We start from the raw sequence: 19129 nt of genomic DNA on the forward strand, positions 1-19129 counted from the left end.
CAATTCTGGTGTGTTTTACCAAGCACGGAGTTGGACAATACATGCTGTCCTTAACCCAGTGATCCCTTTCTCTGTTTATTTAATTTGTTTCCTGCTCTTTGTGGAAGTCTAAAGGAGAAGGTCTCTGACTATGTGCTGAAAAAGTTTATGAGATCAGGGATGCTGATAATATCGACAGTGATAACAGTGATGACTAATAGATTTTTTAGCTCATAATATTAGCCTTTCGTGGAGAAAATTGTATCTATGTGGTCACCGGCAAATGAAAACAATTTGTTGGCACATAATCAATTCTTACTAAGATTCTATATCTTTCTTAGTAAAGAGGAAAACAATAATATGAATTTAAAATGCCTTCTTCGGCCAAAGACTAGTCCCTTTTCACTGTTCAATTTACAAAGAACTGCAAAGCAGTTCTAAACACTAAGAACTGCTTCAGATGTTGCATTAAGACATTTTTTTTAAAAAAAAGAAGTGCCTTCTTTTATTCAATGTATCACAGTGGATGTGTTTAGGCAGTGCCGGATTTAGATGAAAAGAGGCCCTAGGCTATTCCACTTATGAGGCCCTTTCACCTCCCATTTTTAAGTTTGTAAATTACATGAGAGACAATAAAATACATCATTACTGTGATATATATCAATATATATCAATATATATAGCTGGCCTCCCGACGGAGGGCGGCTCTGCTCTGCGGCAAAGGCAGCGAGGCCAGCCGCCTCCCCTGCTGTGCTCAGCTGCCCGGCTTGGCCCCCTTGCCCTCACCTGCCTGGCTGCTGGTGGGCTCCGTGTCGACGGGGCGGCTACTGGGAGCGGCCACGCCTCTTGCCCGACCACCGGTGCCGGGAACGTGGGCAGGCTCCCCAACTGCCGCGGCGCTGGAACGATCTTAACCAATACATTTTTATGTTTGTTTATTAGTCATATGCGTAGAATTTCTCCTTATTTTCGCTTCAGTGTTTTAGTGTTTAGAATAGTGTAATTTTAATTTTGCTAACAATTTGAATGTAGGCCCCTCTTGATCTTGAGGCCCTAGGCTGAAGCCTAGTTAGCCTATAGGGAAATCCGGCCCTGTGTTTAGGCAACAACATGCAAAGTGAAAACCAGAGAAGCATTATTATAGATGAACAATGTGTATGAATCCAGTCTTTGTGCAATCTGCTGTTTTTGACTTACCAATTTTTAACTGGATCTGTTCATTTTGGTTGTTATTCTTATTGCTTGCTTGATTGCTCATCCTATCTATCTATCTATCTATCTATCTATCTATCTATCTATCTATCTATCTATCTATCTATCTATCTATCTATCTATCTAATCTATCTATCTATCTATCTATCTATCTATCTATCTATCTATCTATCTATCTATCTATCTATCTATCTATCTATCTATCTATCTATCTCTATCTATCATCTATCTATCTATCTATCTATCTATCTATCTATCTATCTATCTATCTATCTATCTATCTATCTATCTATCTATTTATCTATTTATCTTTCTATCATCTTATCTATCACATTTCTGAACTGCCCAGTTCCCTCAAAGAAGGACTCTGGGTTGCATACAATAAAATAATAATAAAATTATTTATTTCATTATGTATAATGAAAAACAGTATACATAAAAGTTAAAAAAATAAAAAGAGGCAGAAGTAATTAAACAATATTACAATTAGTTAAAAGGTGAATGGAGGAATTTCAGGCCACTAACCAGCCCCACAGCTATATAGTCCTCTAAGCTCCCCATGCAAGGTCACAAAGCAATGTTCTGTCTCCTTTTCAGAAGGCCAGGAGATTGGGGGCTTTCTTAACCCCCAATATTCCATAGGGATATACAGTATCTTAAATCTTCTGCAAGCAGATTAGAAATTATGGATAGTCCTTGAGTTCCAATCATAGCGGAGTCTGCGCATTAAAACGGCCAGTCACATGTTAAGCAAATGTAATAGTTTAACTGCAAATGCCATGATTGTTAAGCAAATGCCAAATCATTGAGTGAACCCATCATTTACTATGGTGTGGTTTTGCTGAAACCACAAGTGCCAGATTTTGGCAAAACCATTGTAAAAATCTGGTTACATGACCGTGAGATACTGTAAATGGCTGTAAATGAGGAAATGTTGTTGAGTGCCCAAAATGTGGTCATGTTGAGGGTGGGGGAGGTAGCCTTCAGAAGTTCAGATTTAGGTCGTAAGTCTTCTTATTCAGTTAGGTTGCAATTTTGAATGGTTGCTCAGTTGTAAGTTGAGGACTTGTATATTTAACCACAGTGGTTAAATGCAGCACTGCAGGCTACTTCAGCTGACTGCAGTTCTGCAGTTCGGCTGTTCAAATCTCACCGGCTCAGGGTTGACTCAGCCTTCCATCCTTCCGAGGTGGGTAAAATGAGGACCTGGATTGTTGTTGGGGGCAATATGCTGACTCTGTAAACCGCTTAGAGAGGGCTGAAAGCCCTATGAAGCGGTATATAAGTCTAACTGCTATTGCTATTGCTATTGCTATCTACAACCCACATATACATATTTTGTGTATACATATACATATGGCTATGATTTTCCCAGTTGCAATGTATGGCGGTGAAAGTTGGACCATAAGGAAAGCTGAGCGCCAAAGAATTGAGGCGTTTGAACTATGGTGTTAAAGAAGACTCCTGTGAGTCCCTTGGATTGCAAGGTGATCAAACTGATCAGTCCTAGAGGAGATCAACCCTGACTGTTCTTTAGAAGGCCAGATCCTGAAGATGAAACTCAAATACTTTGAGAAGGAAGGACTCACTGGAGAAGAGCCTAATGCTAGGAAAGACTGAGGGCAAAAGAAGAAGGGAACAACAGAAAATGAGGTGGCTGGATGGAGTACTGAAGCAATAGGTGTGAGCTTAAATGGACTCCAGAGGAAGGCCTGGAGGAATGTTATCCATGCTGAAGCACCCTCAATCTTTTGTGGGGCTCTCGAAGCCACATTAATGCCCCAAACGAATATTTGTGTATGCATATTCTCCTTTTTTTAACTAAACAAATATCTGTATGGTATCTATGAACATCTGAATATTTTACTAACAAAAGAAAGTTTGCCCCCAGAAGTGGTGGGTGCCCCAACACTGGAGGTTTTTAAGAAGAGATTGGGTAGCCATTTGCCTGAAATGGTTTAGGGTTTCCTGCTTGAGCAGTGGGTTGGACTAGAAGACCTCCAAGGTCCCTTCCAGGTCTGTTATTTTGTTAAAGTCAAACTCTGATTATCTTTATACAGAAGTAGTTTCATGGGAACCTTGCATAGAATAGCCCGTTTGGTGTAAGAATTTTATATGGTGTTTTTTATTTCTTTCTGACCTTTCATTTCATGTTTTCCAAACAAGATATCACATCTATAATGATACAGCTTAGATTTTTGTCCAGTTTTTAAGAAGAATTTCCCCAAATTTTTAAAGCATAAAAGACTACAGACAGAGAGTGTGTCTTCAGCATTTAGAATTGCCATAACAACATTATAATAGCGTCTTATCATGCAAAGATGCCTAAATGTGCTTGAGAAAAGTTATACAATAATTAAATATAATGTAGTCTTTAATGCCAAGCCTCTAAAACTGGAAATCTGAGCAAAGGGAGATGTTGGAATTCAAGGCAGCTCTTTGACTTAGTAATTTCCTTCCCGCAGCCCATAGCATGATTTGATCTGCCATAAAATTATTTAATATACTGATGCAGATATTTCAAGATTTCAGAGAAAGGCACTTTTGTTTTCATCCCCTCAAGACCTCACTTTATTTTGAATGATGCATTCAATATTAATAGACTTTTCCTTATTATAGATGCTCATATAGATCACTACATTTCTGTTGGCTGTCTGGCTGCTTGCTGTTTATTAAAATCTAACTTAAAGTATGGCTTTTCTTATCTTTAGTGTTGGTTCTGCCCCTTATTATGTAGTACTCAAAAGACACTCAGCTAGCATGTAGGTTTCATTAGAAAGATTTTAGATTGACGTCCATGGAGTATTTTTGGAAAAATTACAATACCTTACCACAGAATTTAAGTGTTGAACAGCAGTATCCTGAATTGGAGGAAAAGCAGGGATGAAATGCTACCTGTTCACTCGAACCGGTAGTAAAAAAAAAAAGTTCCAACCATCAGCTGTGTGACAATCAGCTGTCCTGCCCAATTGGGACTTTTCAAAACTTTTTTAAAGCATTTTTTTACTAGATCAGCTGTGCGACAACCAGCTGTGCCTGATGGTCTGTGAGGTTCCTGCTTGTTGCAGGGGCCATTTTGCGTGAAGTCCAGCTGCTTTTGCATAGTGGGTCAGTTAGTTGTGCAGCTTTTGTGTTATTTTTGTGTAAAGTGTGATAGTTGGTTTTTGAGCTCTCTGTGACTCTGTGAGGTTCCAGCTTCTGTGTTATTTTTGTGTAAAGTGTGATAGTTGGTTTTTGAGCACTCTGTGAGGTTCCAGCTTTTGTGTTATTTTTGTGTAAAGTGTGATAGTTGGTTTTTGAGCTCTCTGTGACTCTGTGAGGTTCCTGCTTGTTGCAGGGGCCATTTTGTGTGAAGTCCAGCTGCTTTTACATTGTGTGTGAGTTGGTTGTGCAGCCACGCCCACCCAGTCACATGACCACCAAGTCATACCCACCAAACTACGCCCAAAGAACGGTAGGGAAAAAAATTTAAATTTCACCATTGAGGAAAAGGATTTTTTAAAAAAAATCTTCCCCAAATGGGATTTATTCATTAAGAGTGCATTCCCTCCACCTATGAAATAAAACTTTCCAATTTGACTCCTGCTCATTTGAAATTGATTACCAATTGTGCCAATGTAAAAACATATTTGCCCAACAGGTTACCTGCTAAAAACTCAGATAACTGTTGGATTATATAATACTGAAACCTGAAAGATCAGCGAGTTACCCAAGCAAAATTTGAAATCTGCAATATGGAGCACAAACTTGAACCAAATCAAATCTTATAATTGCTTACATAGGAATACATGTCATTTAATTAAATGGTGCTGGGCTGTTCATTTGCCACCTGCTATGTTCATTTTAAGACAACAATATTATTATACCTTCTCCCCCGCTACTTCTCTCTCTTTCCCTCTGCCTTCCTGGTTGACAATCCAGGTTAATGAAGAGGTCTTGAAAATTCAAATACTTGCTTATAGTTTTCTGATATTTTGGTTGCTCTGTATAAAATATTGTTCAATCGTGGGTTTTGGAACATTAAAATTTCTTGAAATCGTGCTTCCAACTTTGAATTTGTATGATTTGCTTGTCATATAGATAGAGCAAAGTGGGGCACCATGACAGTACTGTGTTTCCCAGAAAATAAGACAGGGTCTTATTTTCTTTTGACCACCGAAATAAGTACTTGGCTTTATTTTCAGGGAGGTCTTATTATTTTTGAGGTGCAGGAGGTGGCGAGCATGGTCACCTCATGGCTGCTGCTGTGTTGCAATATTTTTGGGGAGGGCTTATTTTTGGAGGAGGGCTTATTTTAGCACATGCGCTCAAAAGCCCAATTGGGCTTATAATCCGGGGAGGTCTTATTTTCTGTGAAATAGGGTATCACCTTCTGCAAAGGAATGATAAGACCCTGGGATCCTATTTCCTTTTTGTCAGAACTTGGAGATGCAAGTTGGTACAAACAAAATGGACTTAGAACTAAAAGGATTCTGAGCCCAGAAATTGCTTTAAGTGCAGGTAGCCTTAATTTACTACTACAATTGAGCCCAAAATTCCTGTTGCTAATCAAGACAGTTGTTAAGTGAATCACTGCAGTTGTTCATTTAGTAATAAGGTTGTTAAGTGAATCTGGCTTCCCCATTGACTTTGCTTGTCAGAAGGTTGCAAAAGGGGATCGCATGACCCCTGGACACAGCAGCGGTCATAAGTATGTACCAGTTGCCAAGCATCTGAATTTTAATCACATGATCATGGGGATGTCACTTTCTGTGTTTTCAATGCAGTAATAGATGGTTAACAGAAGGATTACTGAAGAGGGATTTGAATGTTGAATGTTTATTTTATTTATATGCTGCCCTTTTCCCCCGAAGGGGACTCAGGGCGGCTCACAACTCAACCAAGGGAGAGGGATGCAGACAAAAATTAAAACGACACGCAACAATACATAATTTAAAACACACAAGAGTCATACCATTCGAGAAGGGGGTAGAATCTTTTTAGCCCCAGGCCTGTCGGAATAGCCAGGTTTTAAGGGCTTTGCGGAAGGTCTGGAGGGTGGTGAGGGTTCGAATCTCCACGGGGAGTTCGTTCCAGAGGGTTGGAGCGGCCACAGAGAAGGCTCTCCTCCGGGTAGTCGCCAGTCGACACTGGCCGGCAGATGGAATTTGGAGGAGGCCTAATCTGTGGGATCTAATCGGTCTAGAGGAGGTAATTGGCAGCAGGCGGTCTCTCAAGTACCCAGGTCCAATACCTGATGATTAGTGTGACTTTTAGCTTAACCTGTTGACTGTCCTTTTTTATGTGAGAGTGTGTGAGTGTGTATATACACACACACATATATAGTGTGTGTTTGTGGATGGGTGGATAGATAGATAGATACATAGATAGAATAATTGTTTTTTTTTTCTTTTCAGCATCCATCTATATGTTTAATGTTAAGTTTATGTGATATTTGGGTCACCTCTTCTCCTTTTTTTGTACACATCTTTTTTGTTGATGTTAGTGCTGCACATATGTTTTTGTGTTGTTTTTCACCTTTTATGATAAAACAAAATAAATATACTTGAACGAAATAAATATATTTAAACAGGGGGAGAAAAGGTTACCAAAGGTGTTGAGGATAAGTTGTAAGTTGAGGATGACCCATAATCAATTGGAAGGTGCTCTTAGTCCTCCAATGACAAGCTCGCCCCAGCCAAATCCACTCTTAACTCAATCTTTCCTTCTTTTAACAGTATAAATTGGGCTGATTATTCAGCCAACTGGAATCCTTCATTTATGTTGCTCTACAATAAAAAAAAAACCTCTCAAGTTATTGCTGCCTTCATGTGAATGGAACCTGTCTCAGCTACCCAAGGATTTTGAAAATATCCTTGCTGGCAGGAAAGCTGCTCTATATACCTTTAGATTCTCCATAGGAGCTGGTAACATTTTCAGGCCTGGATTTATTTCAGTTTATTTTTTTAAATCCATGATTAGGTATAAGTTAGTGACAATGGTGAAATTCAAATTGTTTTACTACCGGTTCTGTGGATGTGGCTTGGTGGGTGTGTCAGGGGAAGGATACTTTAAAATTTCCATTCCCACCTCACTCCAGGGGAAGGATACTGCAAAATCCACATTCTTACCACACTCTGAGGCCAGCCAGAGGTGGCATTTGCCAGTTCTCCAAACTTCACAAAATGCCTGCTACTGGTTCTCCAGAACCAGAGGTGGGTTCCTACCGGTACGGTATGGTTTGGCCAAATAGCTAGTAACTCCGGTGGACACATGACCCTATCGGTTCTATCGGTGATGGGATAGGTGCTACCATCTTGTTTTTTGCTTCTGCGCATGCACAGAAGCATTTTTAAAACTTCTGCACATAAGCACATAGCACGCATCAAGCATGCGCGCGCCGGAGTGCATCCCTGAGCGAACCGGCAGTAAAAGAAGCCGGAACTTACTCCTGTCCAGAACCTGTTAGAACCTGCTGAATTTCACCCCTGGTTAGTGACCCAGTAATGTAGTGATGTAGCAGGGAGAGGCTGACATTTTCACCCTGGATTTTTTTTGAATGGGAACAGACTTTGTGCAGGTTTATAAGGGATTTTTTTTTAAAAAAAATGAAACCTAGTGGAAGCTTAATCCTACCATTTTATGCCTTCTTGGTTCCCTCCCCATTGCCCAAAATTATTCCACCCAAACTCAACATTTTGGTTTTGGGGGGGGAGGGATCAACCAACTCTAGGCCATGAATGCCCCTCCCTGACCTACGATGGTGAAAAAGCCATTGGGCCTCATCAAATGAATTTGAGTATTTGCAATGAGAGACAGAAGAATAAACTAACAAACAAGAAACCCTCCTTAGTTGGTGTCTCTCACCACCATTTTTGGTCAATTTGTTCTCAATATGTCTCCCAAATGAAACGCTTCTGGGCCATCTGATTCCACTTTTGATAAGATTTCCAGGGCCTCGGAATTATTTCACTGCTTACTCTGATGTGCTGTCCAGATGTTTCTCTTCACTTTGGTTCTGCAGTCTTTCTAGCGGCTATTTCAACATACTTCTCCTAAATAAGATTAGCTGTGTTGTGAATTCTTTGCGGCATACAGTTATTTATTGTATATTCTTAATTAGCCTGTTTGTTTAACCACCATCATAAGGCAATTTGGGAATGTGTGCTTTTGATGGCCGGAAGACGATCATTTATAATATTGGAATTTTAATATGTTTTTAAAACTAAAAAATAGAATAGGAAGATGATCATTTATAATATTAGAATTTTAATGTTTTTAAAACTAAAAAATAGAATAGAATAGAATAGAATAGAATAATTTATTGGCCAAGTGTGATTGGACACACAAAGAATTTGTATTTGGTGCTGATGCTCTCAGTGTACATAAGGAGAATAAAATACATCCATCAAGAATAAAAAGGTACAACACTTAGTGATAGTCATAGGTTACTAATAAGTTATCAAATCGTACTAGGAAACAAATAAAAACAATATAAATTGAAAGATACAAGCAACATGGTTATATTAGCCTAGCATTCAGGCTCGTCTTCAGTATGGGATCATTTTTAGGTCTTTTCCCAATACTTCCGACAAAAGAAATCCCTGTGGCATCTTGTGGTTGGTGAAGACTATCCCAAAGAAGCAAAAGCAAATAAATTGAAGGGAGGTGGGGGGAATAGAAGGTTCCGACTTCCCCTTGAAGAAGAGGAACAAATGTGGTGCTTGCCAATCTCAGTCAGACGCCCTAAGCTGTAATGGGAAGCAAAGGTAATTTTGAGGAACAGGAGGGAGAGCTGCAGCCGAGGCAATGATCAGATAAAAGAAATCTGAGCCCTGGGCAGAAATGTAATTTAAGAAATCATCTCAAGCTTGACCCACTCTAGTTCTCCTGCAGGTAAACCGAAGGAGGGAGAAGTGCAAGTGGACTTGCAGGATTCTGTCACTGTAACCTTATCATAAAAATAGTACAGGCAGTGCTCAACTTATAACAGTTCCCTTAGCGACCATTGAAATAAGTGACTCATGACCATTTTTTACACTTATGACCATTGCAGCATCCCCATGGTCATGTGATTTATATTTGAATGCTTGATAACTGATTCACATTTGTGACAGTTGCAGTGTCCGTGGGGGGGGGGGGGTGTTTGCCATGTGATTCCCTTTTGCGACCTTCTGACAAGCCAACTCAATAGGGAAACCAGATTGACTTAACAACTTGCTACTAATTTAACAACTGCAGTGATTCACTTAACAAATAGCTATCACACCTAGTCTTATATACCGCTTCATAGTGCTTTAGAGCCCTCACTTTACAGAGTCAGCATGTTGCCCCCAACAATCTGGGTTTTACCCACCTCGGAAGGATGGAAGGCTGAGCCAACCTTGTGCCAGACAGAATTGAACTCCTGGAATGAGCAGTGAGTTAGCCAGTTCCACCACAAATGCGCACACAACAAAAGGGCGCCTGACTAAACCACGATGTCTAAAGCGCGGTGACAAAACCGCACGATGAATGAGCGACTAATTAGCCCTAAAGCGCACCGACAAAAGCGCGCTGACAGAAGCGCGCTGTAACATAACCCTAACCCTAACCCTAAACCTAACCCTAACCCTAAACCTAACCCTAAACCTAACCCTAAACCTAACTGTAAATCTTACCTTAAATGAAATCGCGCTTCTGTCGGCGCGCTATTGTCGGCGCGCTTTTGAAATCGCGGTTTTAGCGCCGCGGTGTTGTCGGCGCACTTATGACGTTCGCGCTTTTGATGGGTCACGGAGTTAGCCTGCAGTACTGCATTCTAACCACTGTGCCACCACGGCTCTGTTAGCAATAGCAATAGCAGTTAGACTTATATAACTCTTCATAGGGCTTTCAGCCAGCATATCGCCCCCACAGTCTGGGCCCTCATTTCACCCACCTCGGAAGGATGGAAGGCTGAGTCAACCTTGAGCCGGTGAGATATGAACCGCCGAACTGCAGATAGCAGTCAACTGAAGTGGCCTGCAGTACTGCACTCTAACCACTGTGCCACCTCAGCTCTGTTGGCAAGAATATGGCAAGAAAAGTCATAAAATGGGGCAAAACCCACTTAACAAATTTGTCACTTAGCAACATAAATTTTGGGCTCAACTGTGGTCGTACGTTGAGGATTCCTTATATTAAAATTCAAGACTTTGGTTTCCCAGTCTAGTTTACCTGGCATAGGCCCCATACTGGACAGGACAGGCTGAAGGACACCTGCAGTCCTAATCATACATTGAGGAGGAATCATAGTGGGGCCAGGGCTGATGTTTGCTGTTCCCCACAGAAAGCCATTGAGGATAGTGAGGAGGACATGCAAGGGTGGTAGTAGTAGCCCTCAGCCCTCAGACTGGATGTTCCTTCAACTCACAGTTGACTCAGGTGGAGGAAAGAGATGAGCCCAATCAGTGGTGTATTAACTATTAAACAGACTAACCACATGCTTAGGGCACCAGGCCGAAAGGGGCACCAAAAAGTTGAGAAAGGAAAAAAACCCAATGAAGCTTGGCTTTGTTTGTACAGTATATACAAAGGGGGGAGGGGACCCCAAGATTTGTCAATGCTTAGGGCACCAGTGAGCCTTAATCCGTCACTGAGCCCAATACAGAACGATGAGCCAGGGCCAGGGCTTCTGGGAGATGTATGAAGGAGATACCACTGTCTGGCGCTTCAATGCTTCTGCATCACAATTGGCTTCCATAATTCTTTTGCAGGGCCCAGTGGCTTGGTTCCTCCATGCAAGAGTTTTCTAACACACTCCTAGCTCCAGAGTCAAAACAGTATTACACAGACATCACCAGCGCCTAGGAAAAATTGCAAAAATGCAGGAGCATTTCCTGGAAGTATCTTCTACTTTTAAAAACATAGCCATAATATCCTTCAGTTTCAACTCACTGGGGATTTTTGTATCTAAGTTTTTTATATCAGTGCTACAATTCTCAGATGCCTTAAATGTAAGACTTCTGATTCTAGCCTTGGTATGTTTAGAAACATGAATGGCAAGATAAGTTATGAACCAGAGGTGGGTTCCTACCAGTTCGCACCAGTTTGGTAGAACCGGTTCGTCAAATCTACCAAACCGGTTAGAAGAGATTCCACCAGTGGACCCGGAAAGCAGGCCACACCTACAGAAGAGGTTTCCAAAATTTTTGAAACCTACCACTGACACACACAAACACACACACACAGACTCACATAGAGAGAGAAAGAGAAAGAAAGGAAGAAAGAAATAAAAGAAAAAAGAAAGAAAAAGTGAGAGATGAAAGAAAAAAAGGAAAAAGGGACAGAGAGACAAAAGGAAGGAAAGAGAGAGAGAGAGAGAGAGAGAGAGGGAGGGAGAGAACACATGGCCGGCAAGCCACTCCTACCAGGTCACATGGCCGGCAAGCCACTCCCACAAAGGAGGCCACACCCACAGAGTAGGTTCAAAATTTTTTTGAAACCCACCACTGTTATGAACAAACATCGACTGTCCATCAACTTCTGCAGCTTTTGTCAAAATGAGGGAAACAGCATCGCTCTGTCATATTGCCAGCTCTGCCTCTTTGGGTCATGCACCACAAAAGGAATGGTTTTTTGCATCACAATGAGGACCTTGACCCATTGACATCCCAATCCCACCCCAGAGAACCCTGCAAACTAATGGCCTTAACTCTAGATTAGTGTTTCTTAACCTCAGCACCTTAAAAATGTTGGATTTCAAGTTCCAAAATTCCTCACCCAGCACATGGAAGGGAATTTCAGAAGTTGGGTACTACAATGCAAGATACGTCCATAAACCTAATATTCTGCTATCTGGGATGGACTCAATTAACTAGTGAGAATAATTAACTAGTGGAATGGCCAGAGGTGGTATTCAGAAGGTTCTGACCAGTTCTGGAGAACCGGTAGTGGAAATTCTGAGTAGTTCGGAGAACCGGAAATACCACCTCTGACTGGCCCCACCCCCATCTCGTGGCACGACAAAACCATGCTCGACTAAGCCGCGCCCGATTAAACCGTGTCACTGACGTCATCAACAGGGCAACAACAGCGAGCGCGGAGAAAGAAGGGCACTTTAAATAGCGCTTTGAAAGCAAGCCGATTCAACTTAAGGTAAGGGTTAGGTTTAGGGTTAGGTTAAGGGTTAGGGTTAGGGTTAGGGTTAGGTTTAGGGTTAGGTTAAGGGTTAGGGTTAGGTTTAGGGTTAGGTTAAGGGTTAGGATTAGGTTTAGGGTTAGGTTAAGGGTTAGGTTTAGGGTTAGGTTTAGGATTAGGTTTAGGGGGGTTAGGTTTAGGGGTTAATTTTAGGTTTAGCGTTTACAGCGTGCTTCTGTCTCTGCACTGTTGTCGCGCTGTTGATGACATCAGCTACGTGGTTTTGTCGAGCGCGGTTTAGTCGAACGTGGTTTTGTCGTGGAACCCCCCCATCTATTCTCTGCCTCCCGAGTCCCAGCTGATCAGAAGGAAATGGAGATTTTACAGTATCCTTCCCCTGCCACACCCACCAAGCCACATCCACCAAGCCACACCCACAGAACCGGTAGTAAAAAAAATTGAATCCCACCACTGAGAACGGCTTACCTCCAGAAATTGTGGGTGCTCCATCACTAGAAGTTTTTAATGAGAGATTCGATGGCCATTTGTCTGAAATGGTGTAGGGTCTCCTGCTTGAGCAGGGGGTTGGACTAGAAGACCTCCAAGGTCCCTTCCAACTCTGTTATTCTGTTCTGTTATCTTATGGGTGATCCTAAATGACTTGAAAGTACACGACGCAATTTGTTCCAAACATCCCCCCAAAAATAATAGAGAGTGCACAGGAGTTACATACCTATCTCATACAAATCTATCTCTTCTGATAAATAGTGGAGATGTCTAAGTTAGTCAGTGACAGGAGGAGGAGGAGAAATATTTGTTTTGAAGAACCTGAGCAATTTTATATAAATCAATAGAAAGCCTAGGATGAACTAATGAAATCTATTTGTATGAATGGATATGTGTATTTTACAATAAATGTAAAAATGTGCTTAATTGGTGTGTTTTGCTTATCAGCGTGTAAAATTGGTGTGCATTTTATCACTTGGGATATGATTTTAATATTCCAATTGCATTCAAACACAAGATAACGTAGCCAAGATGCTCATACTTTGACTTCTTCCCTTTGAACTGGGAAGAAGTCAAGATTTCAATGCATCATTGATTGTTATCAATTACAGGTCAACATGATTAAATTACTACTTCGGTTGCTTTCTGTTGAAACCCTGCCCTTCCTTACCCTGGGAATCGGTCCCATTCAATTTAGAAGTGTTGGCTTACAGCAAGAGATGTCATTTGGTTGGCTGAGAATTGCTTTAGAAATTTGATGCGACTCCCTAAGTCAGGGGTCTCCAGCCTTGGCAACTTTAAGACTTGTGGACTTCAATTCCCAGAGTTCCTCAGCCAGCTGGCTGAAGAACTCTGGGAATTGAAGTCCACAAGTCTTAAAGTTGCCAAGGCTGGAGACTCCTGCCCTAAGTCATCTTGAAAGAAAGTTATATGTGCCAGATTCTTTCTTCCGTGGGGTATTTTTGCTTCTTTGTCTATTTCAGACAATACTCACATTTTCACTTTTTGAGGTGTGTGTGTGTGTGTGTGTGTGTGTGTGTGTGTTTTGAGTCAGTTTTTGACTCCTGGCGACTGCTTGGACCAGTCCCTGAGGTTTTCTTGGCATGGTTTTCAGATGTGGTTTGCCTCCCAGGCAGTGGTGGGATTCAAATAATTTAACAACCGGTTCTCTGCCCTAATGACCATCTGTGTAGGTGGGGCTCGGTGGTCATGTGACTGGGTGGGCTTGGCCAACTCAAGGCCACTCAGGTCAATGGGCGCTTCTCCTTAGCTGTTACAATGTAATCAGGGTTAACCGGAGAGGCCGTTTCTGTAAGCAGGTCAATAAAGATTAGGCTAGAAACAACACCAGAATGTTTCCTTCCTGCCTTCCTTACAGGATTAGCCCTGTAAAGTGGAAAAAGACAAAATGAGATTTCTTCCAACAACCGGTTCTCTGAACTGCTTAGAAAGTTACCAACCGGTTCTCCTGAATAGGTGCGAACTGGCTGAATCCCACCACTGCTCCCAGGGATGAGGGAAACTGACTTGCTAAGTTGTCACCCAGTGCTTCATATGGGACTAGAATTCCCAGACTCCTCATGTCTTAATCTGGGACCACGATATCAAACTAGCTCATCAGATCCTAATGGCTCTGAAATACATCCTTAAACTTAAAAAAGTAAATTATTAAATCCCCAACCTGTAACATAACCAATTCCCAATTCAGTCTCACATGGTGTGATTTCAACATTCCCCGCTAAGTCAGGAGGAGTTGCACAGCTATGTCCTCAGCAAGATTTGGGCAAGGGATTAATGCAGAGCTTTTATTTTGGAGGGATGCCATGCTAATAGAGATCTGGCTCAACCAAAGGTATTCACTTGAATAGGTTGCTTAAGATGCTGTTGGCACTTGGGTCTATATAGCTTTCATGTGAAACTTTACAAAGCTTAAAAGGAATGTGTATTGTACCTTGGCCCATTATGATCAGAGAAACCTATAACCTCTAAATCTCTTTTATCTTTTCCTTTCATGATGATTTAACCAAGGAAAACTCTTTGGATCAAATTTCTTGGCAGGTGAAAATATTTATTTTGGATCCTAGGATAAGTACATAGAAAAGGCTAGAGTCAATATTAAAGATTTTCACCTGAAATGTTTAAAGCATTATTAAATCTGTATTTTAATCAACCACGTCAACTTTCTAATGTCACACCACAATAAGTAAGAGCAAAAGCTTTGTTTGCATACTGAACCTTTATATCTCTTTTATTATTTTAGCTGATGACTAAAATGTGCTCTTTCCAAACTTGGAATCCCAAATTGGGACTTGAAATGTAGCTAAATCATTTCTAGCATTAAGGATTATTAGTCAGATTATTTCTATAATTGCTAATTCTAAATCTACTTCTGTATTAAATAGATGTGAATTACTGTGGTTTAAGCAATATAGACATTTTTTCTAACAGTGCCTGTTTAGTGGAGAATATTTACTGAATTCTTGATTTTCTTTATACCTAAAGAAATTCCTGGAGGTTGGGGAGGGTAATTTTTCTCAGAGCTGATGCTATATTTTATTCTGATATTTATTTTGGCAGTCATTGCAGTTTGCTTTGGATGCCATATATAGGTCCAGATTCTCAAAATAATAAGAGGCTATAGACCAACTTTAATATGACCAGCAAGTTGCAACAAATATATTCATAGCATTCTTTTGTATATAAATTACTAGTACCAACATTCATTCATTCATTCATTCATTCATTCATTCATTCATTCATTCATTCATTCATTCATTCATTCATATTTATTGGCTGCCCATCTCACCACAGGATAACAGCATTCCCCAAATCAGATTCATTCAATTTCTATAAATGATAGCAGTTTAAACAAAAATATATTGAAATAATGTTTGGGGAATTGACTAATGGGGATTATTAAATACTTGGCAAATCCCACAAAGAGAATTAGCCTTATAAAAAGTTCATTTGACACAGACTTGAAGGCAAAGACTTGAAAGATTATTAACGATATTTGGGAATTTTACCTATAATGACAAAGCACCATATGAATAACAAAGAAGTGTTTCAGGCAACAGAGGTGTCTCAGTAAAACTTGCCTGTTTTGCATTAGAACGGCAAAAAAAAAAACACGATCACAGCAACAGGAACCTTGGGTATTATCAGATCATATGGTATTAACTATCACTATAATTTCTTTTCCTTTTGTTAACTCTTGAGAGAGAAAACCCTTTAGCATATTTTGGAGAAGTTACAATCCTCCAGAAAAAGGCACTGTAAGGATTATGCAAACCAAAACTCTTCTGGCTAGAAAATAAATCTGCAAATTAAATAGGCTAATTATTAACTACTGAAAATATCAAATTGAGATCTAATCCGTGTATTCATCATCTTCATTATTTAGTCCTGATTTTTCATTTCAGAATTGCTGGGGAGAAGGCAAAGTATAAATCCCTTTCACAGTAATGTCATCTTTTTGCATTAATCATCTCAGTCAATCCTGCAGCTGTAAAAGCTTTGGGCAATATTTGGCTGGTAATAGATGTCAGTCACTTATGAATGAGAAGACAGGATGTGCTATTTCATGAACCATGCTAAATAAACCGTTACTTGGTTCATTTGAGGCATGGTGGGTTATGAACTATAGATTACAACTCAGCATGCTGTCTTAACCCGGGTTATTATGACTAATCAACAAATCTCAGTTTAACCAAAAATATGTTAGCATGATACACGAATTCAGTCAACAAGAAATAGAAAAAGGAGAACAGGAGTGTGTGTGTGTGTGTGTGTAGTGGGGGAATTAGGCGATCCACTCATAGCTAGAATTTCCAATAGTATGATAGGTAGGATGAGTAGCTAGAAGAAAATAAAGACCATCTCTGAAATACAGAGGAAGGATGTCCCAAAGAACACTTCCTTATTTTTCCCTTATTTTCCCCCGAATTAATGCTGTTGTTAGTTGCGAAGTCATGTCTGACCCATCGTGACCCCATGGACAACATTCCTCCAGGCCTTCCTGTGTTCTGCAATCCTCTGGAGTCCATTTAAGCTCACACCTATTGCTTCAGTGACTCTATCCAGCCACCTCATTCTCTGCCGTCACCTTCTTCTTTTGCCTTTGATCGTTCCCAGCATTGGGCTCTTCTCCAGGGAGTCCTTCCTTCCTTCCTTCCTTCCTTCCTTCCTTCCTTCCTTCCTTCCTTCCTTCCTTCCTTCCTTCCTTCCTTCCTCATTTGGTGGCCAAAGTATTTGAGTTTCATCATCAGGATCTGGCAGTCAAGCAGTCAAGGTTGATCTCCTCTAGGACTGACCGGTTTGATTGCCTTGCAGTCCAAGTGACTCGCAGGAGTCTTTTCCAGCACCATAGTTCAAAGGCCTCAAATTTTTTTGGTGCTCAGCCTTCCTTATGGTCCAACTTTCACAGCCATACATTGCAACTGGGAAAACCACAGCCTTGACTATACACACTTTTGTTGGCAGGGTGATGTCTCTGCTTTTTAGTATGCTATCTAGATTTTCCATAGCTTTCCTCCCCAAGAGCAAGCGTCTTTTAACTTCTTGGCTGCAGCCCCCATTGCGGTGATCTTGGAGTCCAGGTTTCTAAGTTAAGACACTATATAAACTGTTATACATTCCACATTGTGCAGTACACCAATCTTTTTTATGGTTCACACTGATTATTGATTGATTGTGTGCTGTCAAATCATCTTCAGCTCCTAACAAATCACTTACATCTCATATTCATTCATCGTTTATCACAGTTTATTATTTAGCATAGCTCTACATGCTCATTTACAAATCGGAACACTTTTCCTTGTTTTTTTTAAAAATTTATATCTTGTCTGAAATATCCACAGTGATCTTGTTGTACCCCACAACAACCATTGCATCCAGGAAGTTGGGTTGAAAGAAAATAACCAGCCAAAGACACCCACAATGTGTTTTGAGGTCTAAAAATAAATTTGGAGCTGGATCCAGATCCAATACTTTGCCCATTATACTACACAGGGTCTAAATGTTGCAATTCTTAACTGGACAAGTGAAAGTAATACATGCTTATTTTGATTGCGCTTTCCAAAAGAGGAGAGAATCTTCAACTATACTCTTAAAATACCTTGCAAGAAAACAACCCTTTCCCTGCCCTATTCTGTAGTTCCCCCAAACCTCGGAAGATGCTAGGCTGAAGAAAAGATATCCTCCATATTTTAATATAAATTGTAAGTTAACAATCATGTTGGTTCACGGAGCTCTTCCAAGGCAAAGAAAAGCTAAGGGAAAGCAAAGTGACCCCATGACCCCAATAAGAGATTCATTTAAAATCCAGAGTAAACAGCCTCCTTGAAGCATCTTTATCACATGCGCTCAGATGCAAAGTTCATGACAAGTTAGACATTCTGATAGCCAAAGTAAGAGGCAAGCTACCCGCTTTATAATATTCCATATAGCACAGAAAATTACTTTGACTCTGGTGCCGTCTGTATTATTTGGAAAATATGTTCACGATAATATTATATTTCCATGCTAGTAAATCAGTGGGGGAGTCCTTGGCAGTAGCAATATTTAGACATTGGGAAAATAATAGGATTTACAGATAGTCACCAATTTATTTTCTATTGCCACTGTATGTCTATTTCGTTCCGTCTTTGTTCTCTTTAGAGCTTCTTTGTGGATATTTCTGGGACCATTTTCTTTCTTAAGTGTTTAGAGACAACCAACCATTAGAACACAAAGAGGCCTGTTTTCCCCGCTCTCCCCCTCTCTCTTGTATCCCTTTACCAACACTACGCCTGCAAGAGAGCAAGCATTACACCACTTTCCAAAGCAAATGGTATCCTTTCTCCCACTTTCTATTGTGTCGAATAATCACAGAAGACTATTTTAAGAAAATGGATCAAAAGTGAGGCGTACCATTCATCACGTTCAGACATGAGTGATGTATCGGGAATAGCAGGTGGTCGGTAGCACCTGAGAGACGTTGTATAGACTCGGAAACTAAGCAATGGATTTCACAAAATTGAGCCCAGTCATTATATGAATGTGAATCTGTTAGAGAAAACCAGAGTTGTAGACTGAGACTTTGGATTGGGGAGGGCGGGTGGTATGGAAAAAAAAAACCTGAAAAGAAGGCAAAGATAGACCACATGCTGCAGGTGTCTTCATTTGACAGGTGGTAAGATAAGATGAAATCCAAGTCCCTTTCAAGCCGGTAGCAAGGCTCTCTTGCGATATGTATTGACCAATGTTATTGACGGTCTGCTTCGTCTCACAATGAAGCTCGCTAAAACAATCTCACCTCTAGAATGTATTTCTACAGTCCGAAACACAGAGTATCCACTCAAATGCTTTGATA

This window comes from Thamnophis elegans, chromosome 1 (assembly GCF_009769535.1).
Source record: "Thamnophis elegans isolate rThaEle1 chromosome 1, rThaEle1.pri, whole genome shotgun sequence".
Lineage (NCBI taxonomy): Eukaryota > Metazoa > Chordata > Lepidosauria > Squamata > Colubridae > Thamnophis > Thamnophis elegans.